The sequence below is a fragment of the Lithobates pipiens genome, unplaced genomic scaffold, assembly GCF_037356315.1.
Source record: "Lithobates pipiens isolate NorthernLeopardFrog02 unplaced genomic scaffold, aLitPip1_a1.2 Scaffold_13, whole genome shotgun sequence".
Taxonomy (NCBI): domain Eukaryota; kingdom Metazoa; phylum Chordata; class Amphibia; order Anura; family Ranidae; genus Lithobates; species Lithobates pipiens.
The window spans coordinates 36,631,332-36,639,914 of record NW_027507718.1 but is presented as its reverse complement, the minus strand read 5'-3'; the positions used below and the strand labels follow the sequence as shown (position 1 = coordinate 36,639,914).

Below are 8,583 nucleotides of genomic sequence, written 5' to 3'. Positions count from 1 at the left end.
ACTGCTGAGTCTTAGCTGGCCCTAGAGGGAAACAGTCTCATTGCAACAATGTTTCAGTATCTTTTGATACTGCAGGTAAGATAGCCAGCTCCCTGCTACACATACACATACTAGGGCCAATTTAGACAGGAGCAAATTAAAGTGGTTCTGCACCTAAAAAAAAATATTAAAAGCCAGCAGCTACTAATATTGCAGCTGCTGACTTTTAATAAAATCACACTTACCTGTCCCAGGGTCCAGCGATGTCGGCGGCAGATGACGAGCGATCGCTCGTCTCGCTGCGCGTCTCTTCAGATCCCCCACTGTGTCCTGGGAACTGTGTGTTTCCCAGAACACAAAGGGGGGGGGGGAGGGGGGCGTCTGCGGGGGTCTGCGGTGGTCTGCCTGGAAGTGGGTGCAGATACCTGCATTATCCAGGTAACTGCACCCCCCTCCCCCCTAAAAGGTGCCGATTGTGGCACCGGAGGGGGGGGGGATCAGATTAGAGGAACTTCCCCTTTAGGGTGAAGAACCGCTTTAACTTACCAGCATGTATTTGGAGTGTTGGGAGAAACCAGAGTACCCAGAGGAAACCCATGCAGGCACAGGGAGAACATGCAAACTTTATCAACCAATTAAATGCTAACAAAAATCCTGTTTTTCCCCACACACGATTGGATACTATTCACTTTGCAAAATGTACATACACGTTTCAAATGAAAAATTCACTTTGCTCAATAAACAGCCTTTATTTTGTTGCAAATCCATCCCATGAGTTGTAGCTACACAATATGCACTGGGGCTGGGTGAGGAGAGGCTGAAAGAGACTAATTGCATGCTAAAACCATGACTAGTGTAGTCTGAATGTTCCCCTTATACTATTCCTTACCTATTAGAAACGAGACCACACCATAGGTTGGAGTAAACTGGCCACAACAGCCTTTATTAAACATAACTCAAAATTCACTCCAATAACTTGTAAATATGAAAATATATAAATATATAAATATATATAAATATATAAATATAAATAACTTTATTAACATTAAACCACATTTTAATTAACATTAACTGCCCATTCTGGTGATCTCTGACGGTGACCACACTTAAGCCAATACCAAATCACTGCGGTACACCTGACCAACTTCCCAAAGGCCTCCACCTGTGACCGGTCGGAGACAACTTCCGCCAGTGAACATAACCGTATTCCCTCCAACGTTCAGGAATACCCAGAGGGGCCGATCGTTAGATGAGCCCCCCACACCCTCAGATCCCTTCTGAGTACCTGTCTACCGTCAGAAACCACCAGAAAACACACCGCCAACACGAAAAACTTTCAGCTGCCGTGACAACCGATGAAACCTGCAAAAGAAGAAAAAGACCAGCAACAAAACACCACAAAACAAACACATAACAATAGGGCGGGAGGGTGGGAAAAACTGCCTCCTCTGTGTCACACTGGGCTCCGAATGATTCCTTAAAGCCACACCTCTCCCTTTTATGTGACCCCTCCCCTACACTGAACTTGTTTCCTGCAAACCTTTTCCTGAACTCCACCCATAAAGCTTAACCCTCTGTGTCCCTCATCCACACTGTCATGTCCAGCACTCCTTATATCATTTCATTCTTAATCCGTGCTTCTCTTGACTAGTGTAGTCTGAATGTTCCCCTTATACTATTCCTTACCTATTAGAAATGAGACCACACCATAGGTTGGAGTAAACTGGCCACAACAGCCTTTATTAAACATAACTCAAAATTCACTCCAATAACTTGTAAATATGAAAATATATAAATATATAAATATATATAAATATATAAATATAAATAACTTTATTAACATTAAACCACATTTTAATTAACATTAACTGCCCATTCTGGTGATCTCTGACGGTGACCACACTTAAGCCAATACCAAATCACTGCGGTACACCTGACCAACTTCCCAAAGGCCTCCACCTGTGACCGGTCGGAGACAACTTCCGCCAGTGAACATAACCGTATTCCCTCCAACGTTCAGGAATACCCAGAGGGGCCGATCGTTAGATGAGCCCCCCACACCCTCAGATCCCTTCTGAGTACCTGTCTACCGTCAGAAACCACCAGAAAACACACCGCCACAGCCCGAAAGGGTGACCCCCTCAACCTTGAGGGCCACCCCACACCCGAAGAGCTTTCTGTATCCCCTCCTGTAAGCCAAAGGACCAGAGGTCAATCCCCACATCCGATAGATGAACGCCATCCCGCCTAAGATAAAGCCCTACATTCACCTCCAATTCCCTGTGTCTTACCACAATGCCCCCGTTCTGCACTACAAACCGCCCAACAACCTTATTAACCCTAATCCTAGTTTTCTCAAGGGTGGCTAAAGACCTGGCCCCCCGCCACACCGTTCTGGCCACAATGTCCGACCACACCAAAATGGTGCCCGGGAAAAGGACTCGCATGCGCAACACATCAGCCTTGATATCCGCCAAAATGTCCTTCACTTTCCGAACTCCCAGGTCATTGCCCCCCGCATGAACAACCAGCACATCCGGGGGCCTATCCCGCAAAGCGAAGCGCTCCACCTCCCTCATGACACGCTCCCATCTCATGCCCGGGAAACCCAACCACATCACCCTAGCTACCTCCCTGGGGATACCCAATTGCCTGCCTGCTGGTAGAGAATCACCTCTCCTGGCCCCCCAGCAGACGTACGAATGCCCCAGGATCCAAACGAGGCGTTGAGAACCTCCATCTGGAATGAAAACAAGAGAAATAACACAACAACCAAAGGAATGTTACAAGCACAGTCCTCCCCCCCATAAATCCCACAGCAAACAACACCCCCAGCCGCACCCTCCTTACCCCAGTAGCAACTGCGGCCGGACATAGGACCGGAACCTCTGGGACTCCCATCTACCAATCCGGCGAACCACCGCCTCCTCCAGCCCACATCGAGCCGCTTCCGTGGCCGCCCCAATCCGAAAAGAGTGGGACGCGTAGTCCCGCTCATCCAAACCCACCGCCCTCAGGCATTGCCGAAAGACCGACACAAACTGAAAACGGGATAGAAAAGAGCCCTCCTCGTGCACCAAAAAGGGGCCCGCCCCCGCAGGCCGTACCGCCCGGAAAGCCCGTACCGCCGCCACCGGGCACACTACCGAGCCCGGCAGGGCGAGCAGCGTAATCGCCACTCCCTTGCCCCGTTGATCAGTCTTAGACCTACGCAACCGTATACTCACCCGATCCGAAACCACCTGCACATCCTGATCCAACAGACCCCCAGCCACCCGTTTTGAGCGACACACCAACTCCCCAATCCTAAAAGCCCCATAAAACGCCAACGAAAACGCTGCCGTAAACAGAACGGTCTCGTAAGCAGACGAGCAAACGTCCACCAGCCGAGAACAAATTGCCACCAAATTGTCAAATGACACCGGCCGGCGCGCATCCCTACCCTTCCAATCCCTCCTGTACCCCTTCAACGTTTGCCTCACCCAAAAATCCTTCGTCCCGTCCGGCTCCCCCCCCAGTTTGAACAAAAAGGCCAACCCCGCCAGCTTCCGCTCAATAGACGCGGGAGACAGGCCCGTCTCAATGTTCCGGGCAACCCAGTACAATACCACCCAGCGCCGGTCGGAGCCCCGACCAGCCACTCCAACCTCCCGCAGGAACGCCCACCATTCCGCCCACACTCTAGAATAAGCGGACCATGTAGCCTCACTCAACGACCTTTTTAACCAACCTGCGGCGATTCCAAGGGAAGTTCCCACATCCACCCGGGGCAGGGCGCCCCCGACTCCTCCGCTCCCGGCGCCAGCTGCCGGAACTTGTCCCACTGAAAACGAGAGAGCGAGTCAGCCAAAGAATTCTCCACCCCAGGTATGTGCACAGCATAAACGTAAACATTGAGCCGCAAACAGCGAAAGACCAGCTGTCGCAGCAGCCGGATGACCGGGGGGGAGGAAGCAGTCATCCGATTGAGGACCCGGACCACCCCCATGTTATCGCAATTGATGCGCAACTTCAAATTACGAAACTCCGCCCCCCACAGCTCCAATGCCACCACTATCGGGAACAATTCTAGCAAAACCAAATTGCCCAACAACCCCGCAACCTCCCATGAGCGTGGCCAAGGTTCCGCACACCACCGACCCCGGAAAAATGCCCCATAACCCGTTGAGCCAGCCGCGTCAGTAACCAACTCCACATCGAAGTTGCTCACTGGCCCCGACATCCACATAGCCCGCCCATTATACGACTCCAAAAATTCATGCCAAGCCCGCAGGTCCTCCCGGTGTTCCCTTCGCAAATGCACAAAGTGGGTAGGGGCGGTTACCCCGGCAGTGGCCCCCGACAGCCGTCGGCAGAACACACGGCCCATAGGGATGATCCGGCAAGCGAAATTCAGCTTGCCCAACAGGGACTGCAGGGCCCGAAGCTGAACCTTCGGCCGGCCCTGCATGCCTGCCAACTCCGCCTGCAGATCCCGTAATTTATTCTCTGGCAAGCGACACTCCATTGCCATAGAATCAATCACGATTCCCAAAAAACTCAATTCCGTCACCGGGCCTTCCGTCTTATCCCCCGCCAACGGCACCCCGAACCTGCCCGCAATGTGCTGCAACGTGGACAGAAGAATCGCACACACATTGGAGGCAGGCGGGCCCACGCACAGAAAGTCATCCAAATAGTGGATGACCGACTCCAGGCCCGAAACATCTCTCACCACCCATTCCAAAAATGAACTAAAAGCTTCAAAATAGGCGCATGAAATGGAACAACCCATGGGCAGGCACAAGTCCACATAAAACTTGCCCCGCCAATGGCATCCCAACAGCCGGAAGCTGTCCGGGTGGACCGGCAGAAGGCGAAACGCCGATTCCACATCCGCCTTGGCCATGAGAGCCCCACGACCATACCGCCTGACCCACCGTACCGCCGCGTCAAAAAACGTGTAGGAAACCGTACAGGCCTCCGGGTCAATGAAATCATTGACCGACCCCCCTTTCGGAAAAGACAGGTGATGAATCAAGCGAAACTTCCCCGGCTCCTTCTTAGGAACTACACCCAACGGGGAGACCACCAGGTCCCCCCACGGCTGCACTTCGAAAGGACCACCCATCCGGCCCAGCGCCACCTCTTTACCCAATTTGTCATCCACAACCCCCGGGTGATCTAAAGCCGATCGCAAATTCCTGGCCAACGGCGGCACCCCTCCCAAAGAACAGGGAATCCTAAAACCGTCCCGAAAACCCAGAATTAACCCCCGCGCCGCCGCACCATCCGGATACCTATTTAGGAAAGGAAGCATCCTTCCCAGGTTCACCGGCGTCATCCCTTTTGTGACCGGCGGCACCGGCACGCTGACCTTTTTTGAAACAGCGGGACAGGGGGTGGGTGCCGCCGCACCCGGAGCACTCATGCTTGAAACGGCACGCGCCTCCGAATTTACAAGCCCCTTCATTAAAGGGCCAGCACACCCCCCACTTCTTTCCGGCCGGCAGTCCCGAGGAAGACGCACTCCCGGCCCCCCCCTGAAGAAACGGAGTGGGCGCCCGCGGAGCAGACATAAGCCTCATCCAGAGGCTTATGTCCTTGTGATCCCACCGCAGGTCAGCCCGCACTGCCTTACGCTGACGAAACTGCTCATCATAGCGCAGCCAAGCCAGCCCTCCATACACTCGGTGAGCCTCCCCAATCGCGTCCAGGTAACAAAATAACGCCGAGCAATGCTCGGGGTTCTTTTCCCCTATCACGCTAGCCAAGATAGCGAACGCCTGAAGCCAATTTGCAAATGTGCGCGGGATCAGCCGATACCTACGCTTCTCCTCGTCGTCCTTCTTGGAACTGTCCGGCTTAACCCTGTCCAAATTAAATTTCTCGAGGGGGAGCAAAGAGAAAATCTCCACATACTCACCCTTGCCGATCTTGTTCCGCACCTCCTGCTTCAAATGCGCCCCCAATGGGCCTTCGAAACAAACATAGACTTCGCACCGGGCAGCATCCGCGATCCTAACCAGGTCAGACCGCGCCCCCGGGTCCGTGGGCACCGGGGGGACCCCCGAGCCCACAGCCCCCGTATCCATGCTCCCCGACACCGCAGCAGGCGGTGCATCCCGCGCAGGAATGACCTCCGCCCCCCCGGCCCCCCCCACAGTACCCATCCAGGGGGCCACCTGAGGCGACCCGGAGCCCCCAGCAAACCTACCAACCAAGACGTCCCGGGATCCCGTGGGTACCGCACCCCCCTGCGCCACCCCCATCAGATCCCGCAAGGCATCCGCCAGCAATGTAGACTCCCGCAACTTACCCGGGCCCCCAGGGGCCTCGGCGACCGGTACCGGTCCGGGTGCAGAAAAGGACCCCTCCTTCTCCTAGGACAGCTCACTCTCCGAACCGACCTCTCCAGCGCGCACCGGGGACGCGACCATCCCCCTGTGCTCCGCGCGGTCCATCCGGTCCCTGCGATCCGGGACTGCAGGCAATGTCCTCCTCCCCCCGCCGCCCCCGGCATGCCGGCGTCTAAAACCAGCCCTGCCAGGCACCTTGGCAGCCTTCTGCAACCCTCCCTCCCCCCCCTCCAGCATGCGACCCCCCCGGAGCGCCCCCCTCCCCCCCACCGCGCGGATGCTGGCCCCAGACACAGCATGCCGCAGATCCCCCGCCTTGTGCACCCCCCCTAGGCCTGCCGACCCAGAGCCACCCACACTCCCCCCCACCTCCACCGGGCCCCGTGCGGTCCCGGCGCCATTTCCATGCGGCCGCGAAGCCCCGCCCCCCTCCGGTCGGCGGCGCAACGACCGCCCGGACCGGGGGGAGCCGAGAACCTGCCGTTTTGCCGGGGGGACCGACCGGTCCACCCCCGGGCTCCGGGAGTCACGAGGCGGCCGAGGAGTAGGCCCAGGAGAAAAACGCGCCGGAGGCCGAGACCTCCGCGCGCGCAGTGGAACCTCACCTGTCCCGCCGCCGTCCACATCGCCGTCCGCCAGGTCACCCACACGTTCCCGCAGCCAGTCCGCACCGTGCACCTCCGCCGCCCGTCGCAGCCGCGCGAAGAGTCCCTCGAGGTCCGCCATAGCAGAGGAGCAGCGAAAAAACTGCCTCCTCTGTGTCACACTGGGCTCCGAATGATTCCTTAAAGCCACACCTCTCCCTTTTTTGTGACCCCTCCCCTACACTGAACTTGTTTCCTGCAAACCTTTTCCTGAACTCCACCCATAAAGCTTAACCCTCTGTGTCCCTCATCCACACTGTCATGTCCAGCACTCCTTATATCATTTCATTCTTAATCCGTGCTTCTCTATCCCTAGAATAGTATTGCAGACTGTGGGCCTACCATGTAATAAGCTTGTTTTCAGGTAAACAGACTCAGCATTTGTAAACTGCATGTACAGAACACATATTTCCACCAAGGAATATGTACATATTGTTAGGGATTTTCAACAATTAGGTCCTGTCATGCATTGTTTTTTGTTTGCTTTTAAATAATTTTGTCCCTTTTTCACTCTGTAGCTAGGACATGCTCTGTATAGCTAGTCCAACCCTCGTGTCAGTCTGCCTTGCAGACTTTTGAAGGCACCGGGGATACAGAGATCAATGAAGACCTGCAGAATGTCAGCAATGGACTACTACCTTTCGAAGGTATGCCTGGATAGCCAGCTAGGAATTGATAGGGACCTTTTAATGCTAGTGTTCACAATGAACATCAATGCAAAAAGACTTTTAAGTAAAGTTGCATCAACTGTTCTGAGCCTGGTCTGAAACTATTCAATAGGTACGTGTTGGTTCTGGCTTATCAAAAGAAAAGAGTCAGTAAAGCACACACGGGGTACTAAGCAAAACGCTACTCGGCAAGACAAGCAAGAATGCAGTTGTCATGTGTAACCAAGAACTAGCGTAAGGTACGTCAATAAGCATAGTACCTGGGACAGGTGAGGGGGTACTCCGGCAGTGAGGGGGCCAGTGATCTGGCTCCCTCTTCAGCAGGTGCTCTCCCAAAGTAACCGGAACTTAACCCATGTTACAGAGACCCTCAGCCTGGCAGCATGGTATGGGAAGGAAGGAGTTAACAAGTGCATGCATGGCCCTATTCTGTTACTGGGATTGAGGTATAATGGACTGGTGGAGAGGGTAAGAGCCCAGCAGTGTCCCTCCTAAATGCAACATACATCGAGCAAGGTGTGTAGTAACATGGGATAGCATGCTTCAGAGGATCTCTGTACTTTTATAACTGCACACAGTGAAGAAGCACATCTCTAAGTCGGAGAACTGCCCTGATGTTTGAATCTTACATGACCACAGTCCCTGCCTAGTCCCTTAATGTTTGGCTCTTACATGACCATAGTCCCCCCCCCCCCCGGTTCTAGGAATTGATGAGTGCATGCACAATGAAAGGTACCCCCATGTGCATGGTAAGTGGCCCGTACATATGTAATTGCTGGAGCTAGACATTCTATGATCTTTTGACCTATCTATGACGATCTGCACAAGTTTTCGATTAAAACCTTCTGCAATCTGCAAGATGTAATTTGGATTAAGTCATTGTCTGCCTGATCTCATCAGATTGTAAATTACAGCAATCTCACCATAACTGGCTCTGTTATAGAGATCCCACTT

At 54.0% G+C, this 8,583-nt stretch overlaps 1 long non-coding RNA gene across 2 annotated transcripts; it reads right to left on the bottom strand.

The window, feature by feature from the left end:
• Positions 1-1,675: 1,675 nt before the first annotated feature.
• On the bottom strand, positions 1,676-7,266 carry LOC143974031 (uncharacterized). Of its 2 annotated transcripts, none has more exons than XR_013272153.1 (3): positions 6,923-7,266; positions 3,710-3,802; positions 1,676-2,719 (listed from the first exon to the last, which is right to left on the bottom strand). It is a non-coding gene; the product is annotated as an uncharacterized LOC143974031 (long non-coding RNA). The 2 variants fall into 2 exon arrangements; XR_013272152.1 differs by lacking the exon at positions 6,923-7,266 and adding an exon at positions 6,278-6,337.
• Positions 7,267-8,583: the final 1,317 nt, after the last annotated feature.